Raw genomic sequence first — 19414 nt, 5'->3', positions numbered from 1 at the left:
TGCTTTTAAAGAACACTGACATGTTTTTCTGCATATAAAAAAAATGGACACAATATGTTTCCTAAAATAACAGGACGGACACAATATGTTTCCTAAAACAACAGGATATGTTTATGACACTGTGACAATGTGTTTTCTCAAAAATATGTTTTTCTGCATGGAAAACAGGATATGCTTATCAGCATTGGCACAAGAACAGATGTTTTTGTACAAAGATCCAAATAGAATACAGGATGTTCACACTGTCAGAAAAGCTGGTCTCTTACAAGACATTGTGAAACAAGGAAGCTTAGTATTGTTTCTACAGGATAAGCAATTCTCCAAAATAGAATACCAAGAGGACTAAAACTGTATATAAAGAGCTGTATAAATCCAGTTATATTAGAGGTATGGTAGGGACTCATTTGTCCTAAGGTAAATGTTATATCTCTCACATCATCTGTACTATATGAGAAGTAAAGTTGGAACAGTACTTTAAGCTGCAACATTGTTCCATTTGGTTTATTATAAAAAGTTATTTGTTACTGCTCTCTAAAGTTGATGCTGCAAAGTATATTCTCTCATCAGTGTATATTCTGCAAGTTTCTGTATGCAACAGACTGTGAATGCAAATATAACCAGACTTTGAATTTTAGCAGAATCCAGCCAGCAAGACCGAATGTCTTAAGAACACTTCAAATCCATCACACCAAGCACCAAGCAGTAAGCAGCTCAATGTAATTTTTTCAACCCATCCAGTTGTCCAGATTGCATTTGAAGAGGGCCAATGAGGTGCTCTGTTTGACATGAAGTGGGAGTCTGTTCCAAAGGTGTGGTAATGTCTGGGAGACAAATCTGTCCCACAAGCAAGTTCTATTAATGTTACATACCAGGTTAAGGTCTCTAAAGCTAGTAACCCATATACTATTTGATTTATGGAGATGCAGCATTTCTAATAAAGCAGGGTCAGACACTGCCTTGTATGTAAGGCAGAGATTGCCTCTCAGTAGTCTGTATGAAACAGAATAAAGTTACAGTGATTTCAGATGATCCACATAGGACAGATGCTGAAGACCTAGAATTTTCCTTGTGAGGAACTGTGGTCCTTCCAATTGCTGCAGGTGCTTGGAAAGGTACATATCAAAAGGGGTGTTGTATTCAATTATTGGCCTGATGAGGGGGGGGAAGTACAGGGAGGTTATAACTTCTTTTTTTTCAATGCCCTTACCACTGTGGAGACATGGTGTTCAAAGATGAGATTGCTGTCAACCTGTGTGTCCAGGTCTCCCACCACTGAGTGCATACTTAAGGTGTTGCTATTGATGTGGTAGTTAGCAGGAACATCGCCCTTACCAAAAGGGATAATAATTTTTTTTTGCATTGAGTTTAAGGCCATGACTTTGGCACCAGTCATTTGTTTGTGTAAGACCCTCTTGTAGGATGTTGGCATCATTTGGAGATTCTATGACTGCTCCCAGTTTGCAGTCATCAGCAAACTTTGCCAGCCACAGACCTTTAGTGTTTGCTTGTACTTCAGAGAAATAGATTCCAAACAGTAGAGGTCCCAGGATGGATCCCTGTGGAACACTACTGGTTACAGGTCTGTTGTTGGAGGTGGATCCCCTTATTTTGAATATATGATTCTATCAGTGAGCCAGTTAGTGGCCCATCTAATGATATAAGGGTTGATACCTAGCTGGGTGAGCTTGTCAATGATGCCTGAGTGGAGAATAGAGTCAAATGCCTTGGCTAAGTCTAGGTAAGCTGTTTGCACAGATTTCCCCTCATCCAGGGCCTTGGTGACTGTGAAGAAGTCCACCAGGTTTAACAGGCATGATCTCCCTTTGATAAATCCAAACTAAGTAGGGGAGATTACCTATATCTTTGTTAATAAGGTCCATGATGATTCACTCCATGGCCTTGCAGATAAGGCTAGTCAGGCTAATAGGATTATAGTTGCTGTGGTCAGTAGAAGCACCACCTTTGTGGAAAAGAATAACTGTGACCATTTTCCATTCAGCTGGGATGAAGACAGTGCTTAGACTATGATTGAAGAGAGTACCCAATGGGGTTGTTAATTCTTGTTGGAGCCCACTTAGGGCACAGCCTAGGATGTTATCAGGTCCCATAGATGCTGTGTTCCTGGTCTTAGACAGGGCGTTAATGACCTGCTCCTTGGAGATACAAGATAGGGGACAGGTGGCAGGGATGTCATGGGGTACATGTGGAGGGGAGAGGGGAGTGAAGTTTTCGCAGAGCCTGTCAATCAGCAGGTTAGCTATGCCCACAGGTTCAGTATATGAGGTAGCATTAACTACCAGCTTGGCACAAATTTGGACCTCTCATTTTAGGTTACTGATATAACTAAAGATTGTCTTATGGTTGTCTTTAGTTGAGGAAGCTAATTTGGATTCATAGTTTGCTTTGGAGGACTTCACAATAGTCTTATTCACTTGTTTAAGCTGATGAGGGAGTGTTTCTAGTTTAGGGCTCACTCCCTGTTAGCCTTAGATAGCAATTTCTTCTTATTATTGTAAAACCTGTTAATGGCAATTGTCCACCAGGCAGCTTTGCTCTTCCTTGTGGAGTTTGTTTTGGTCCTATCAGGGACGGCCAAGTCAATGCAGTTATGCAGATGTTTGTATAAAGCATTGGTGTAGAACTCTGCATAGCTGACAGTTCCATCTGAGGGGGGAGATGCAGAGAACTATTTATACCATCCTATAAGAGATTATAATCTGATTTGGAGAATTTCTTTTGTTTAGTTACTTCTGGGGGGGGGGCAGCTGTAATAGTTACTTCAAATGAGACTGATTTGTGGTCAGATCTCACCAGGGAAGACTTCACAGTGGGGGTGCTACAGTGGTCCCCCATACTGGTAAGCACCAGATCCAGGATGTTGAGACCTCTTGTGGGAGTGTCAACCAGCTGATCCAGGGCATTGGAGTTAATAAAGTCGAGGAACCTTTGGGAAAGTGAGTTTCCACATGAGTAATTTTCCCAGTCAATGGATGGGTAGTTAAAGTCACCCAAAACCATGGTGTTTGGATGTATGCTGATAGACTCAAGTAGATCCAAATAGGCACAGTGGGTGTTCTGATTCATGGAGGGGGTCCTGTAGCTGGCAATGACTTGAATAGGTGTCCTACCAACAGTTAGTTGCACCTGAAGTATTTCCAGGGAATCATGCTGTTTGACCAATCTAGAGGTGTATTTATCTTTAATGAAAACTGATACACTGCCAGTTTTAGTTTTCACACCTTCAGTTTGTGGTCTGAATGTGTGGAAGGAGGTGCAACCCGGTATGGCTGGGGTGCTCTCCACAGGCTTGAACCAGGTCACTGTGACTGCACCATAGTAATTAAGAATACATCAAATCATTGCCAAGATTACACCCTTATAGATCAGAACATTTTTTGGTTGTTTGCAGCAAAAAACAAGAAAATGATCCTAGATTGCTCATTAACTTAGTCGGTTCTCTTTATCATTGTTTATGGTAATGAAAACATTACCAACAAAAAGCAACAGTAGTTGATGCTGAAAGTATCTTCTCCTCGTTGCAAGACTGAATGTCAGCGATCACTCTGAACCAGGCAGGCGATATAACTTCACACAGTGAAACTATTTCCCATGCTCCACTTGACTGTAATTGTACTATCAGTTCATCAAAAGATAGCAGCTGTTTACTGTGTTTAATTTTACAAATTTAATCTTTTCTGAAACAGACACAAGTTTTCGCCAGGCAGAGCAGACCATCTGCATGCACATGATATGTTCTTACAAATAACATCGCTACTAGAATAGTAGGTACATGATTCTGTATAATCCAGATAAACAACTGTTTCCATTAGGCTGGGTGAAAACCAGGAAATGGTTAATTGATTTCATAATACAAAATATTCAGTATTTTCTTCCATCTTCATGTCTTAATGTCTGACTTTCAAATATCAGTTTTGCATATATTTATATATGCGGCTCCACTGTGAATTTTAGTGATTATTAATAGCAACATTGCCGTTGAACTTGTGGCTTGTACAGACCTGCTTACAGCAGTATTTGAAATCATTACAACACACTGAGTACTGCTACTTTAATACATTTTATGCAGCAGAGATGTATCTCACATGTGCTGATTTGTAAATGCTGGTGTTGTATTCTGGGTGCTTTATCATAAGATACTATTTCTTGTGAAGCTGGTGAAAGACTAACTATCTCAAATGCTTTAAAGCTCTTCTGCCACTGATGTGAAATTGCCTTCATGCAACTAGAAGAAAAAAGTAAATTGTGGGTGTAAACTGCAGTCTGTATTCAAAAGTAAATGGACTTTGCCTAAACACGCTACTGTGTGTATAATACTGCACTACTATTTTTTTTCTATGTTATAACATTCCAGTTTTCTATTCTGTTTCCAAAGCTCGTCTAAATTATTCTTTGGGAAATGAAAGAATGTAACTAATTCTGACAATCTGGTGACTCAGTTAATCACTGTGAGGCACTAAGAACTGGACAATTTGCAATGTTAATTTAGATTGCAGCTTCTCCTCTAAGAACTCATTGCTGAATTTAAGGAATCTGGGAAACTATTACAATGTCCTGCTAAAGCGCATCACTATTAGCAACTGCTTTTTAGATTATACAAGGCACAGTTTGTAAAAGACAATTAATCTTACTAGCTGCTAACGTGTACACATCAATTGGATGTTTAAGGTTTTAATACTACATTCTATTGATTTAAACTTTTTTTCCTGGGAAACCAGCTATCTAAATAAACTGATGTTCTACATAAAGTAAGATTCTTTATTCAAATCTGTACTTTGGGGTGGTGTGCATTGTACCCTAAAAGCAAAGTTGCTAACAATAAGTACTTTAAAATAAGTCATTAATGACAGATTGCGAAAGCTGATCTTAAGTTATTCATTTTGTTTACTCAAAATTCTGCACATATTTTTGTTCATCTCAGAAACTTTGTGTTTAATAGGCTTGCAAGACTGCCCCTTTTACACAGTATTGAAAGTTGCCAGTTTCTCCTGTCATTCTGGATCATTCTGCGTAAAATTATCTTCTGCTAGGAGGATTTTTATCCTGCAAAAAATATTTTTCAGTGTAGACAATATATATAGACTGACACCTTTGGGTATCATTAGGTAAGCTGCTAAAACCATCTGTACCACCAAGCTTGCAGCTAGTGTTACTGCTAAAGGAAAAGGACACTTCATATGTTAATGTCCTTCAGGCTTGTTAAAGCTGTTATATTTTGATAAGTATGATTGTCTTACACATGAGCAGCTTGTTCTCCTTTGAAAAGTAAGCATTTAAACCGACTGCTGCTGTGTCTTTCAGTGAAGATTGACTCCTAATGACAACCTAAGCTGCTAATCTAAAAAAAAAAAATGTGTATGTATATATATATATATATATATATATATATATATATATATATATATATATATATATATAGTGTGTGTGTGTGTGTGGTATTTGTGTGTGTGTGCGTATATATATATATATATATATATTTATTTATTTATTTGCTACCTCCTATCAGTCATACATCCTACTGTTTTTCTTCCTGTACTGAACTCAAGCGTAATCAAGGCATTTGTAGCTGCTGACTGTTCTGTTACTTTTTCTCTAATTACATTGTAACACTTACCCAGCAGTTGGTTGATGAAACTGATAGGTTCTGATACTCAGAAACACACCTGACACAGGTCTGCCCTACTCCATTCACCTACCCTACCCCAAATCCCACTCACCTCTTCTACAACTACATTTTTATCCACCTAATACCTCCCATTACTGTATAGACCCCTCCCATTCTTGTCTGTATCCCCATTCTAATTCTTTAGTCATCCTTTTCCTTCTATATCACTTCCTATACTTCAAGACTTACCCTGAAATCATTACTTCTTGTTATTTAATTAACTATATATCACTACCTTCCTCAATTTATCACCTACTTTTCAACTTCTAGAAATAACTATTAATAATTTTCATTACCTCCACTAAACATGCTGCTCATATATCTAAGTACCTCTCTACTCCTTTTACAGTCACACTTGGAAAGTAATATAACACCTATCTCACCAACTCTAAATCTCCTACTCTTGCCTATTCTACACACATTATCAGACAACCCTACTTGGACAAAACTGCATCAAACTTGTTTAACTTATCACCCTGCCTGCTTTTCAAATACAAATCTGTCTACTTCACTACCTACTTTTTCAAGCTTAAATATAAGCCGAATACAAACTTGCCATAATGTCCTTTACTTTATTTACATTATCAAATTATTCCCTCTGTAGTAATGTACATCCTCATCCCAGCCCATACTCTTCATCTCTACCATCCTCTCTTCCCTGTCCTACATCTGTATCCCCAAGAAACCTAAAAATATCCTCCATCAACATCAACCGTAGCATTAACAAAGTAACAGAATTCCACTCCTGGATCTCTCGTTATTCTGCTGACATTGTCACCCTCACTGAAACCTGGATTAAGCCACACATCAAAGTCTATGAAATTCTTCCCACAGGCTATCATATAATACACCCTGATAGATTAAACAAAAAAGCTGATGGTGTAGCCATCCTATGTTCAAACCATCTTGGTCTCTGTCTCTCCCTCATGATTTGGCCAACCTATATTTCACTCCGCAGATATACTAATTTCTAACCTGAAAATAAACAGTCATAAAAATCTGTGTACCATTGCCCTGTACGTCTCTTCAGGTAAAATATCCCTGTCCTGGAAGACATCCTTAACTGGATATCAAATTCCACATCCTATGAAACTACACTCCTTGGTGATGTCAACACTGACTGGCAGCACGTTTCAACAGACTGTCCCTCAAACAGCATCGACCTATAAGGATTTATGCAAACTATAACCTCCCACACGTGCCACAACAAAACCTCAAATTCTTACTCCATTCTAGATTTGTTCCTAGTTTTAAATACTAATACAGCTCTCCCATAAACTTCCAAGACTTACTTAGTGACCACTATCCCAGCTATGTCCTGAGATTAATAAATCACAGATCTAAAGATCAACTTCTTAAGGAATGCTGTAACCTTACCAACTTTAAATCTGATGTTTTCAATAATGTTCTTCAATCACTTAACTGGTCCATTTGTTACACCTTACCGATGGGTGATACTGTACTCAAGTTGAAGTCACTATTTCTCTGTACCCCAAATAGCCTTACCCACATGAGAAGAAAACATGTTAAATCCACTCCAACAATCTGGCTATCCCACACTAGTTGCAAACTAATATACAACAGAGACAAATGGCTTGGTGAAATTAAGAACCAAACCTTCTGTCCACCTTCAAACTTATAAGCATCTCTGTAATCTTACCACAACTCAAGTCACTGCTGATAAAACTAAGATTTACAAATAAAACATAAAAACAAAAAATGTTGCTCTTCTACTAACAAAATCTTTCACCTTGGAACTCCTACTGCCCATAGCCCCTGCCCATATAAATCTCCCACTGATACTGCTAATAATTCTAGCTCACATTTTATAGACTGTTGTTACCCTAACATAAAATTCCATACAAACTCATGACAGCCCTGGTGAGGTTGCACTTCAAATAAACCTCTTTTCTCCTTAAATGTGTCTCTACCTACCTTGTAAAACATACTTACTAAGCTCAAGCCCCGCTCACCCTCCATTGACAACCTACCTACAAAATATTTAAAGCTTGCAGCTATTTCCATTGATTATCCAGTCTCAATCTTGATCAATAGACCATTCAAGAATCACATGTCCCATCTCTCTGGAAAAAATTCTACATCATACCTCTTCACCAAAGTAGTAACTCCTCTGAAGTAACAAACTCTAGGCTTATCATTATTTTATTCCCCTATATAAAATTCTCAAAAACTGTATACATCAGCAAATCTTACATTTTTCTCAAGACTAACCTCTATCCAATGTGTTTTTCGTCCATACCATAGCACAAAAACTGCCCTGCTGCTTTCTTAGATAACATCATCAAAGCTGGAGATAATAATAATGTGGTCTCTTCCCTGTTTCTAGATCTTTCCAAAGCCTTTGACACATTCTCTCACCCCAAACTACTCTCTAAAATGTCTCCACTTGGTCTGTCTAATACAAACCTCATCTAGTTCACCAGCTACCTTTTTCATCAACAACAGTCTATAAAATGGCTGTCTACATACTCTTTTTCCCCAGTTAATACCACTATGCCCCAAGGTTCTATCCTTGGACCTCTTCTCTTTTAACATCTTTAACAACATACATACATGCATTCAACAGACTTCCCTCATCCAATATGCCAATGACTCCACACTCAACTATTCATCAAACACTCTTCCCCATTTACACTCCATTACTCAAAAGGCCTTCACCTACATTGAACACTGGCTCTCTACAAACCAACTCTGCTTAATCCAAATAAAAAACAAGCTACTACTATTTCTCTCCCAACCTGTAAGACTTCTCATAAAATACTTCAAAATAACTTCTCTCAATCACACAGATGTGAAAGTCATATCTAAGATCAAGTTATGAGGTGTCACAGTCAATGATCAACTGAAAATTGATCTTCATGTACAAAATTGTTTAAAAAACACATCAAAAACTCAGTATGCTCTACAGATCAAAAAAAGTCCTCACTAACTCCACTAGAGTCACACTAGCAAGCACATACCTTCTACCATTTCTAGTATATGCCTCACCAATTCTTGCCAACATTAAAATCTCCCTCATCAGAAAACTAGAACTATGCTATAACAAGGTAACCAGATTTGCAACCAGACTGTCATATAAAAGTCATCACTGCTCTACTCTGAAAACATTAAATTGTCTTGAGTTGCCCAATTACCTCAAGTACGGTCAACTTCTGCTTCCAACAAAACAATATATAATCCTGTCCGCTGTCCATCCATCAGTAACATTCTCAAATGGTACCTTCCTAACCATCTACTTGGCTCATCTGAGAAACAGCTTCTTAAAACCCATAACTCCCCCAAAAAATAAGACATAGTTTATAGTCCTGCATAGTATCCAAAACCTGGAACAATATTCTTATGGACATTAGATCAACACATATAAGTCCTGTTTTAAGTGTAGCCTAAAAGAATACCTTCATGACTCCAGGCTCTGTACTTACCTTTCTCCAGGTTAACCTGGCCCCCTTATTTCCCCCTTCTTATATTTTTTCTTTAACACTCTCTGTCTCTTCCCCATCTCTTCTGTACTCTTTCTTCCCTGTTTTCTACTATACACCCACTATCTCTTTTACTACTCGTAGCGCCTACCCTTATTTCTCTCTTATTTCCTTCTGTATCATCTTTAGATTTTCCACAACTTCCCTCTCCCCGCTGTACATTCCACTATTCCACTTCAAAAAGTGTAGGACAACACGGAAGGACTGTGGCTGACCAAGTTCGCAGATGACTGCAAACTGGGCGCCATAATTGACTCTCCAGCCGACACAAGCATCCTCCAAAAGGGTCTCATAGAAACAGACAACTGGTGCCAGAGCCATGGCCTCAAGCTAAATGCCAAAAAGTGTATAGTCATCCTCTTTGGCAAAAACAAAGTGTCCACAAATTACCACATAGGTGGTAATCCATTAAGTACAGAAGAAGTGATTAGGGACCTGGGGACCCAAGTTGATAGCAATCTCTCATTTGACAACCACGTGGCCAAAGTGGTTAGAAAAACATTTTATATAGCCCACCTAATCATGAAGGGATTCACATCTAGATCAGGGGAGGTCATCGTGCCTCTTTACTCATCCCTCATCAGGCCCATAATTGAGTACAATGCCCCTTTTGGGATGTACCTTACTAGACACCTGCAGCAACTGGAAAGACCCAAAAGTACCTCACCAAGAGAATCAAAGGGCTCAAACAGATGCCATATGCTGCCCGGTTAAAGAAACTCCAGCTCTACTCAGTGGCATACCGCCTGTTCAGAGGCGATCTGTGCCTGATGTATAAAGCCATGTCCAACCCGGAATTAATGGACATGCTGCACCTCAGAAAATCCAAATCCCATCGAGCTACGTGCTCAAGAGACTTGAACCTCAGCACTGAAATAAATAGGACATGCTGGAGGGACAGATTCATAACCAAGAGGCTCCCTTCACTCTGGAATAAAATCCCAGTCCAGGTTAGGCAGAGTCCCTCATTGACTCTCTTCAAGAGGAATCTTTATGTGTGGATGGGAGATCGTAGGTTTACCCCGGGTATCACTTGTGTGTCACTGTTAGACAGAGGCACAGTATACTAACCTTGAAAAAGGGCATAGCAAAATAAATTTAAAATGGGTGGCGAAAGCCAAACACATTCTGGCTAGGCTTATAAATGCCCTAGGGCAGATAGCCTAGTATGAACTTATGAACCTATGAACCTATGAAAAAGACTAGAACCAAAGAGACATAAATATAAGTGGACCAAATACAGAGAGATACTCCCCCCAGACTCAGATAACCTAACCCTTTGGTTCATTCACTTTTGTAAGGACTTCATTGCCCACAATCCCATTCACATATATAACCTCTGCTTAACTAATAAAATTATGCCTCCAATACAGAAAACAGCAATAGTCACTCCTGTTCCAAAATTACCCAAGCCAAATACTGCTTTTTGATACCGTCCTACCTCAAGACTTCAGACTTTACATAATAACTGGAAACTACAACTAAATTACTGATAATTTACATACCAGCTTCTATCTAGGAAGCAACATGGATTCTGGTCTGGACACGACACCAAAACAGCACTCTACTCCCTCAAAGATGACATACCATCCAACATGGACAAATATAGCCTGACAGAAGCTGTCTTTATTAACCTCACAAAAGCATTTGATCTAATTAACCATAACTTACTCTTTGAAAAATTAACTGACATAGGCATTAGTGATGATGCAAAATCTTGGTTTGTAGATTTCCTCACCAGTACAGCCTTCAAGGTGAAAGTAGGCACCACTACCTCTGAAACAGCTCCTCTTATAAAAGAGTACCCCAGGGTTCCACTTTAGCCCCTCTGCTATTTTCCATATTTATATATTCATAGGTAAGTATTAGGCTAGCTGCCCTTGCAAGCCATTTTATGCCTAAATAGTTTCTCTTTTGTACTCAAGATAACCTATCCCATTTGGAGATTGGCCTTACCAATCCCATGCTTGATAATTATATATTACGCCTACTGAGAATAACTGAGATCATACCATAGATAATTTGAGGGGACCCATGGGATAAAGCATTTAGGAGCTGCCTCTGTCCATAAGTAATACAGGGCGCAGTGTTGGGGTACATTTTCTGTTTCCCATTGATTGATCTAAGCTGCGCTTGAATATGGACAGGGATGAAATTTGTTTTATGTGGATGGATAGTCTGTTCCACAGCAGTGGTATCCTCTCCAAATATACCTATCCCTCCAAACCATTCTGTTGATGTTGAAGGGGGTTAGATCTCTAGACTGAGTATTTTTGATGCCATTTGACTTGCTGATGTGCAGAAAATCCATCATTAATGGGTCTGAGGATACTTCGTATGCCACATCACCTCTTAGCAGTCTGTAGTATATCGAGTATAGTGACAGGGCTTTAAAGTGGTCCATATAGGACATGTTTTTTAGGCCTTGTATCCTTTTAATAAGGTATCTTGGTGAGCATTCCACTTGTTTTGTGTGTCTAGACAGATACATGCCAAAGGAGGCATTATATTCAATGACTAGCCTAATAAGGGCTAAGTGAAGGGGGACAGTTACATCCCCAGATTTGGACACAATCCCTTTGTTTACAAGTTGTGCTATATAGAAGGACTTTTTTGCAATAACAGATACATGTTTATCAAAAATTAGGTCACTGTTCACATAAATTCCCAAATCCAGAATAACTGGGTCAAGTCTTGGGGGTGTGTTGTCAATGTGGTTGTTCCCCAGGGTAGATGACTTCCCAAAGGATACAGTAATGCATTTTTTGGCATTTAGTTTCAGTCCATGATTTTGGTACCAGTTATTTATTTGAGAGAAATTTTCTTGCAAGATGGCTAAGTCATTTGGGGATTCAATGACTGCTCTTAGTTTGCAGTCATCTGCAAACTTCGTTAGCCAGAGCCCTTTCATATAGTATTTTACTTCAGAAAAGTAGATGCCAAACAGGAGAGGTCCTAGCACAGAATTCTGGGGGACTCCACTGGTGAGCAGTCTCTTTGTGGAGGTAACATCCTCTGTTTTGATTATCTGCATCCTGTCTGTGAGCCAGTTGGCAATCCAGCGGGTGACATAGCGATTTATTCCCAGTCTGTTTAGCTTTTCTACTAAGCCTAAGTACTGAATTTTGTCAAAAGCATTGGCCAGGTTGAGGTATGTGGTGTGTACCATTTTGCCTTCATCCAGTGCTTTAGTGACCTTTTCAAAAAAATCCATGAAGGTGAGTAAGTATGACATGCCCTTGATGAATCCAAACTGAGACTAATAAACAGTTTAGAGGGTCCCTAAGTCCTGACTAATTAATTCCATGATAAGTCTTTCTGTGTCTCTGCATATAAGGCTGATCACACTTTTGGGGTGTAATTACCTGGGTCTGTAGAGGGTCCTCCCTGTAGCTGTTCTCCACTCACTTGGTACAAAACCTGTATGGAAGCTGAGACTGAGCAGTGTTGGGAGTGTGGCTAAATCATGCTTCATGCTATTTAAGATGCATCCAAAAGATATTTTCAGGACCCATTGATGCAGTATTTTTAGCTTTTGATAGCACTTTTAGGACTTGGTCTTATGTGATAGCTGGAGGCAATCCAGTTTCAGGTATAGCATGAGGGGCAGATGCGGAGCAGAGAGGAGTAAAGTTAGAGCTAAATTTATCAGCCAGTAGGTTTGCTATATCTTCAGCAACAAACACCATTCCAATCACCCTCATGTGCCTTTATTTTTTATGCAGATGGCATGGTCATCTACAGGTCAGACAAATCTCACTCTGTTATACAAACTCAGTTCCAAGATAACCTCCAAACCATCAACCAATGGCTAATAGACTAGAAACTTATACTCAATCCCTCAAAAATAAAAGCAATGCTATTTGGAACCAACCAAAAACAGTCAAAGTACCTAGCTTACTTAATATTAAAGATGTTACCAATACCACTATAGTAACTACTGCATCCTTCAAACACCTTAGCATTTGGCTAGACCAATCTGTTAATTTTCAGTTACGCATTCAAAACACACACACAAAGGTCAACACGTTACTGTTCTGGGCAGACAAGTTGTTGCCTCTTTTGTCCAAGCCAGCCAAAGCTGCCTTATGCTTAGGAATTCTCTTATCTTGAATAGGGCTGCCCATAACAGCTGCAGCCTTCAAAGAAAAATTCTATCACCTTGTAGACCATCTCCAATAAAATCTGCCAGTTCGTTACTAACACCGCTTTTAATGAACACCATTGTCTAACTCTTGCCAAAGCTAAATGGCTTCTAGTACATTTACGAGCCAGACTCTTACTAGGATCACTAAGACACAAATCCCTTTCTCCTGAGACATCTTCCCTCTCACTCATAAACTTTTCACCAAAACCCCCACATATAATCTAAGGGGTATCTCTCAATCTCAACCCTCCCTACTTATTCCAAAAAATAAACTTCATTGCACTGACAGTACAATCTCAATCCTAGCACCTAAACTATAGGACTCTATTCCTCTCTCAAGCAGACGTTAAAAAGTACTTGGACTTCAGACAACAGCTCAAGGAACAACATTTTATGCAGTGTTTAGCTGTTCTAACACAAGTCAAGTTACATGAACGCTGCAGCTCTCTCACACACCTTTATCCCTATTTCATCCGTCCTCATCTCATCCTGTCATCCTGTCACTTACTGCCTCTCATTCATCCTACCTTCCTCTTCTCTACACTTTGCATGTCTCACTTTCTTTTTCTATTCCTCTTCCCTCTGCAGGCCTCTCTTCATTTCTCTGTCTTCCCCCCGTGGTATCCCTTCCTGCAGCTATTCTCACTTGCCTTTTCTAATGTCTTCCTACCTCTCTACATAATGATATGTTGTTATCACTTTAGCATAAGCCTTCTCAATCACTATGGCTACATCTTATCCAAAATGATCTGCTAAGCAAAATTCTGTTTTCCATCCATATTCATTCTAAACTGCTTATTGTACTAAATGTTGTAGCACATTCCTGCATCTGTAAATATGTGTATTTTTTGTATATCCTTGTACTTGTTAATGTTTTGCTCATTTCTTATGTGATCCTACTCACCCAGGCTGTGCCTGCAAATAGCTCACTGAGATCAGTGCGCTGCTCCAGTAAGAAATATAAAATAATCTTTTAGCTCCTTCTCCACCTTCTGTTGGCTTTTCTTAGCCTATAATTGTCTTCTTGCTGTCAGTTTTGTTTCTGCACTTCCTGTACTTTATTAGTTTTTCTTTCTCCATAATATTAATATATACTTAGATAATTATAGATAGACAGATGTCTGACTCTGATGTAATCATGCTTTTTTTTTCTTCTATTGATTTCATTTGTGTAGTTTATTGTAACTTTTTTTACTGCTTATATGTTTCCAAGATCATATATCTACAATTTGTATTATGTGTTATGGAGCTTTTCTCCCTGGGCCATTGTTGAAAATGGGATTTTATGCCCAGTCAGACTTTCCTGGTAATCAAATATATATATATATATATATATATATATATATATATATATATATATATAATATATATATATATATATATATATATATATATATATATCAGCCAGGACAATGACAGAGAACTATGCTAGACCTTAGGGGAACTACCTACATTTTGCTACAAAAACCCCAAAACACTAAAATCTCTGTTTGAGCAGCCCAAGCATTATCTCCTGTCCCCAGCTATGGACTTCCATCCTCACAAACCAGGTATACAACCCTGTGGCCACTGCACCATCTGCAAACACATCCTTACATGCACCACATACACCTTCCCCCACAACAAATGCATGATTTGGCTTAGGGATCATCTGGACTGTAACTCCTGCAATGCTACTTTTGCCAGTATTTGTCCACCTGTAACAGCTTTTTCATAGGTAAAATGGTCAGAAAGTTATCTGATAAAATCAAGGAACACTTAGCAGCCATTCGGCACTCAGACAACAAAAACACACTAGCCAAACACAGTTGCTTTTCCATTGGTTTCATAGGATTCAAGTTTCTTATACTGGGAAAAATTCCCCACTTCGTTCCCCCACTTCCTGAGTGTGTGAGAACTCGCATACCAGCTATGATGCAGGCCGACTCCTCCCAAGGCCTCAACGAAAACTTAAACAGCAAATGTCTGAAATGGTACATCTAACCAACCTAGTCTTTGTCTAAGACATTAACAACTATGATCAGTGCACATATAAGATAAAACTGTGCCACAGTGCCATCTTCTTGTCAACAGTAAAACTCTTCTGAAGACTTGTTTCAGCAATAGCTCCACCTGTTTTTCAGTCTAGTACTCATGCAAACCTCTAAACGAGTACAGCTCCAACTAACATTGATCCTTAGTATCTAATAAGATGTCAATTGCTTTGTTCTATGCACCAGCACCACCTGTTAATTATTGACTCAACATATTTTCAATTTCCTCAATCCATGTGACAGTGCCACCTATTTTTCAGAAACGTACTCGAATGAACCTCTAAATGATTAAAGCACCACCTGTCTTTGATTCAAAGTTTCTGTATCTCCAATTCTTAGCTCAATCTGTTTCTATTTTTTTACCTAACCCATTATTCTGTTTTGGCAGGCTTTTTTCTTAAACCTAATTTGTCAGAACTGCCTATTTATTGCAAGCACAGAATCAGGACTTGTTATTTTCTAATAAAGTTTTAAATAATAAAGGAAAGAAAATGCTCAAAAAATTCAACTGTTCAGCGTGTTTTGTCTTTTGACTTCGTGGGACCCCTTTATATATATATATATATATATATATATATATATATATATATATATATATATATATATATATATACACACACACACACACACACACACACACATATATATATGTGTGTGTGTGTGTGTGTGTGTGTGTGTGTGTGTGTGTGTGTGTGTGTGTGTGTGTGTGTGTGTGTGTGTGTGTGTGTGTGTGTGTGTGTGTGTGTGTGTGTGTGTGTGTGTGTGTGCATGTATGTATAGTGAGATTGACCAGCTTGTCAATGTTGCCAGAAAAAGGGTGTAGTGTCAAAACTCTATATAACCTGAAGCAAGTTGTGTAGATGGTCTCACCCTCAAAAAAAGTCAACTAGGTTTAATAGGAATGAGCTATATTTTATAAATCCAAACTCGTTTGGGTCTAAGGAATGTAGATTTCCTACGTACCTGTTGATAAGGTCCACGGTAATGCGTTCCATCACTTTGCAATTGATGCTGATGAGGCTGAGAGGTTTGTAGTTGCCAGAGTCCCTTGTGTTGCCTCCTTTGTAGAGGAGGACTACTTCATCTGTTCCACAGGCTTCTGGTACATATTGTGGAGAGGCGGTTGTTGAATAACCTGAGAAGTCTGGTAAAGGGTGTTTTATACTGACCAGGAATAGCCTAGTATGTTATCTGAACCCATAGAGCTGGTGTTTTTGGTCTTGGAGAGTGGTTTTAGTCATTGCCTTAACTAGGGTGAGGTGAATAGTGTGGCTATCCCAGGTCTAAGATGTTAGGGGTCATAATTGCCAGGTACTGATGGAGTGGGAGTGTGTATGGCATGGCTTTATTTAGCCACAAGGTTATTATGGGTTTAAAAATGACTGCTGATACTGTATTTGAAGTGAAAGTTGAAGCACCCAGTGTGCGGTACAGCAACCTACTTGTTAAATTGTAGCAAGCAGCTTGCTACAGTTTCAAGTACTACAGAAGTTTTTTTTTTTTTTTTTTTTTTTTGGTTTTCAACTTTAAGAAGAGCCTTTTAATTTTTGTTCCTCGATTTTGAGTGGAGGGATACCAATTTATGAAACTGCACAGAGAGTGAGGAGACCCAGCTATGGTTCTGGTTTTAGTATATGTTCAGAGGTGATTACTGGGTGATAGGAACTAGTTACTTTGTTTATGGCAAGTTTAGAGGCAACTCGGGAAAAGACTGGAGATGAATTTATTTGCAAGGATATTAGGTCTGTCAGGCTTCAAGTAGGTGATGCTATTAGAGATCAACTTGGTGCTATCCTGAGTATTATTCTTGAGATTCTTTACATAATTAAAGAATATATTTTGGTTATCCTTTGCTAATCTAGCAATTTTTAGTTCACAGTTAGCGTTGCAGGATTTGATGCTCCTTGCTTTTTGTTAACCTTTTTTAGGTTGATTATGACACAGCAAGTTTTTGCTCTACTCTTTAAGGCCCTGAGTTTTTTTTTTTCTTCTTTTTCTAGAGTATTCTTATAGTTCAACTCCACCAGTTTGGTTTGTTTCTAAATTTGGCAATGAATTTGTAGAACATGGGGACATGAGCTTCTATACAAGAGCTGCTACAGGAGCATGGGGTTATCAAGGGATAGGGGACTGTTGAACCATTTTAAGTCATCATCCAGTATGAGGAATCTGACTTTAAAGAGTAGCCAGTATAAACTGGGATGGTACAGTGAACAGAACCATGCAGTGATGTGATAATAAGTCGGGGTATCATGCTAGAGAAGAAACAGACGGGCTGCTTTTGTGAGAACAAGGCTGAGTATATTGGTGTTTCAAGAGGAGAGGGTACAATTTGATTGAAGGAATTTACAATGATCAAATAAATATGTTTGGTGCTTTCTTTTAACAAGTGTAGGTGTGCAAGTTTATGGAAGGGTAATGAATGTCCACTAGAAAGATAGTGTCTATGTTAATTCAGAGGCCTTTAATTTATAAACATTCATTTTGTGATTTCCAGGTGTAATGGATGGGGTTTCTGTCACTGACCAGAGCATGAGGTCTTGTTTACAGGTATTAGGATAAAATTTAGGAGTTTAAAGTCACTGTCCTGACTAATACCAATAAAGATGGCCACATCACCACCAGTGCTACTGTTATATATACCTGGGGGCTTATAGAAATGGTAGACAGAGAAGCCATGTAAGGACTATATTTCACTGAAAAGACAAATATCCAAATTTTACAAAGTTAGGAAGGCCTCTAGGGTGGACATTTTATTTTAGCTCCTAGCAATAAGCAGCTCTACAGTAATATTTGCCCTATTTGAATTTGTATTTACTAGTCTGGTATCATCAATAAACTAATACTGTTTAAAAAGGTCATATTGGAATAGAAAAAGTCCTGATGAGACAGGTGCAAGCCACTCCTGGCTAAAGAGCAAGGAATGACTTCCATCTCCCTGCAGGCTGACACACATTGGACCCCTTCAGAATGACGCCAATAACTAAGTCCGTTTTAATTATCTTCTGCTTATACTGCGGCACTATTCTCAGTGATGGTAGGATACTATTCAAGAGCAGTTTCCTTCCAAACTTAAAAACATACTCCACTCTAGCATGTTTCTTTTCATATAATATAAGGGGCTACTTTTACAAGTCATTCACATGAACAATGACCATGTCATATTCATACTTGTGGTTAAGGGACATCATTCATTGCCTTGGTGATATGGGGGATTCTAAACCCTGACAGACATCTAACTGTTCCCCTGTCTTTGCTCAGCCTTATGAAAGGTGGTCTGTGTGTGAACTATGGAATCACCAACAGGTATACTAACATGGCAAATGGTCTGCTCTTGTAGTTTGAAGGGCTTGGCCAACCCACTCTGGTGACTCTTCTCTCTACGGTGGTGGTGAAAGAAGATACCTATAGCATGGAATGTGTGTTTGTATATTGCTGAGGGTTTGCTACAGTACATGCATCTACAATACCATGCCTAGGAAGTCTTTTTGGTTTTGGAAGTAATTTATGGAGCACCACAGCAATAAGAAAATATTGAGGGAGTGGCCAAGATTTTGACAGACTAGCAGCATAACTTCACTACTCTGCTACTTTATATTTCTGACAAGAAATTATATTTCTAAGATATCCTAAATGGTTTTTGAAAGCTATCTTTTATTTAAGTCTACACTTAAGGATTTTTATCTGGAAAGATTTTATATGTTTTATTTTTTCCTGTCAAGTATCAGAAAAGTTTTCACCTGTGAATTTAAAATGAGTTATTCAAAGGTTAACTCACAGGATTTATCCCCCAAAAAGTACTTCAGTCTGTTCTTACCAATATACAAGAACTTTTACTAAAAATGGACAAGATGGACAACAAATTGGACAACTTTAAAGAAAAATGTTCAAAACAGATGGAACAAATACATGAGCTCCTAAAACAACAGAGATCCCAGATATCTGGAAATGAAGATTTACTCAATGGCATGGAAGTTAGCATATCCAAAGATGAAACTAATATTGAATTCTTAAATAACAAAAAACACTGTTAAGGTGCAAAGGAACTGGA

The sequence above is a fragment of the Protopterus annectens genome, chromosome 6.part0 (genome assembly GCF_019279795.1).
Source record: "Protopterus annectens isolate FY-2018-M chromosome 6.part0, PAN1.0, whole genome shotgun sequence".
NCBI classification, from domain to species: domain Eukaryota; kingdom Metazoa; phylum Chordata; order Ceratodontiformes; family Protopteridae; genus Protopterus; species Protopterus annectens.
Note: the sequence above shows the minus strand (reverse complement) of the source record.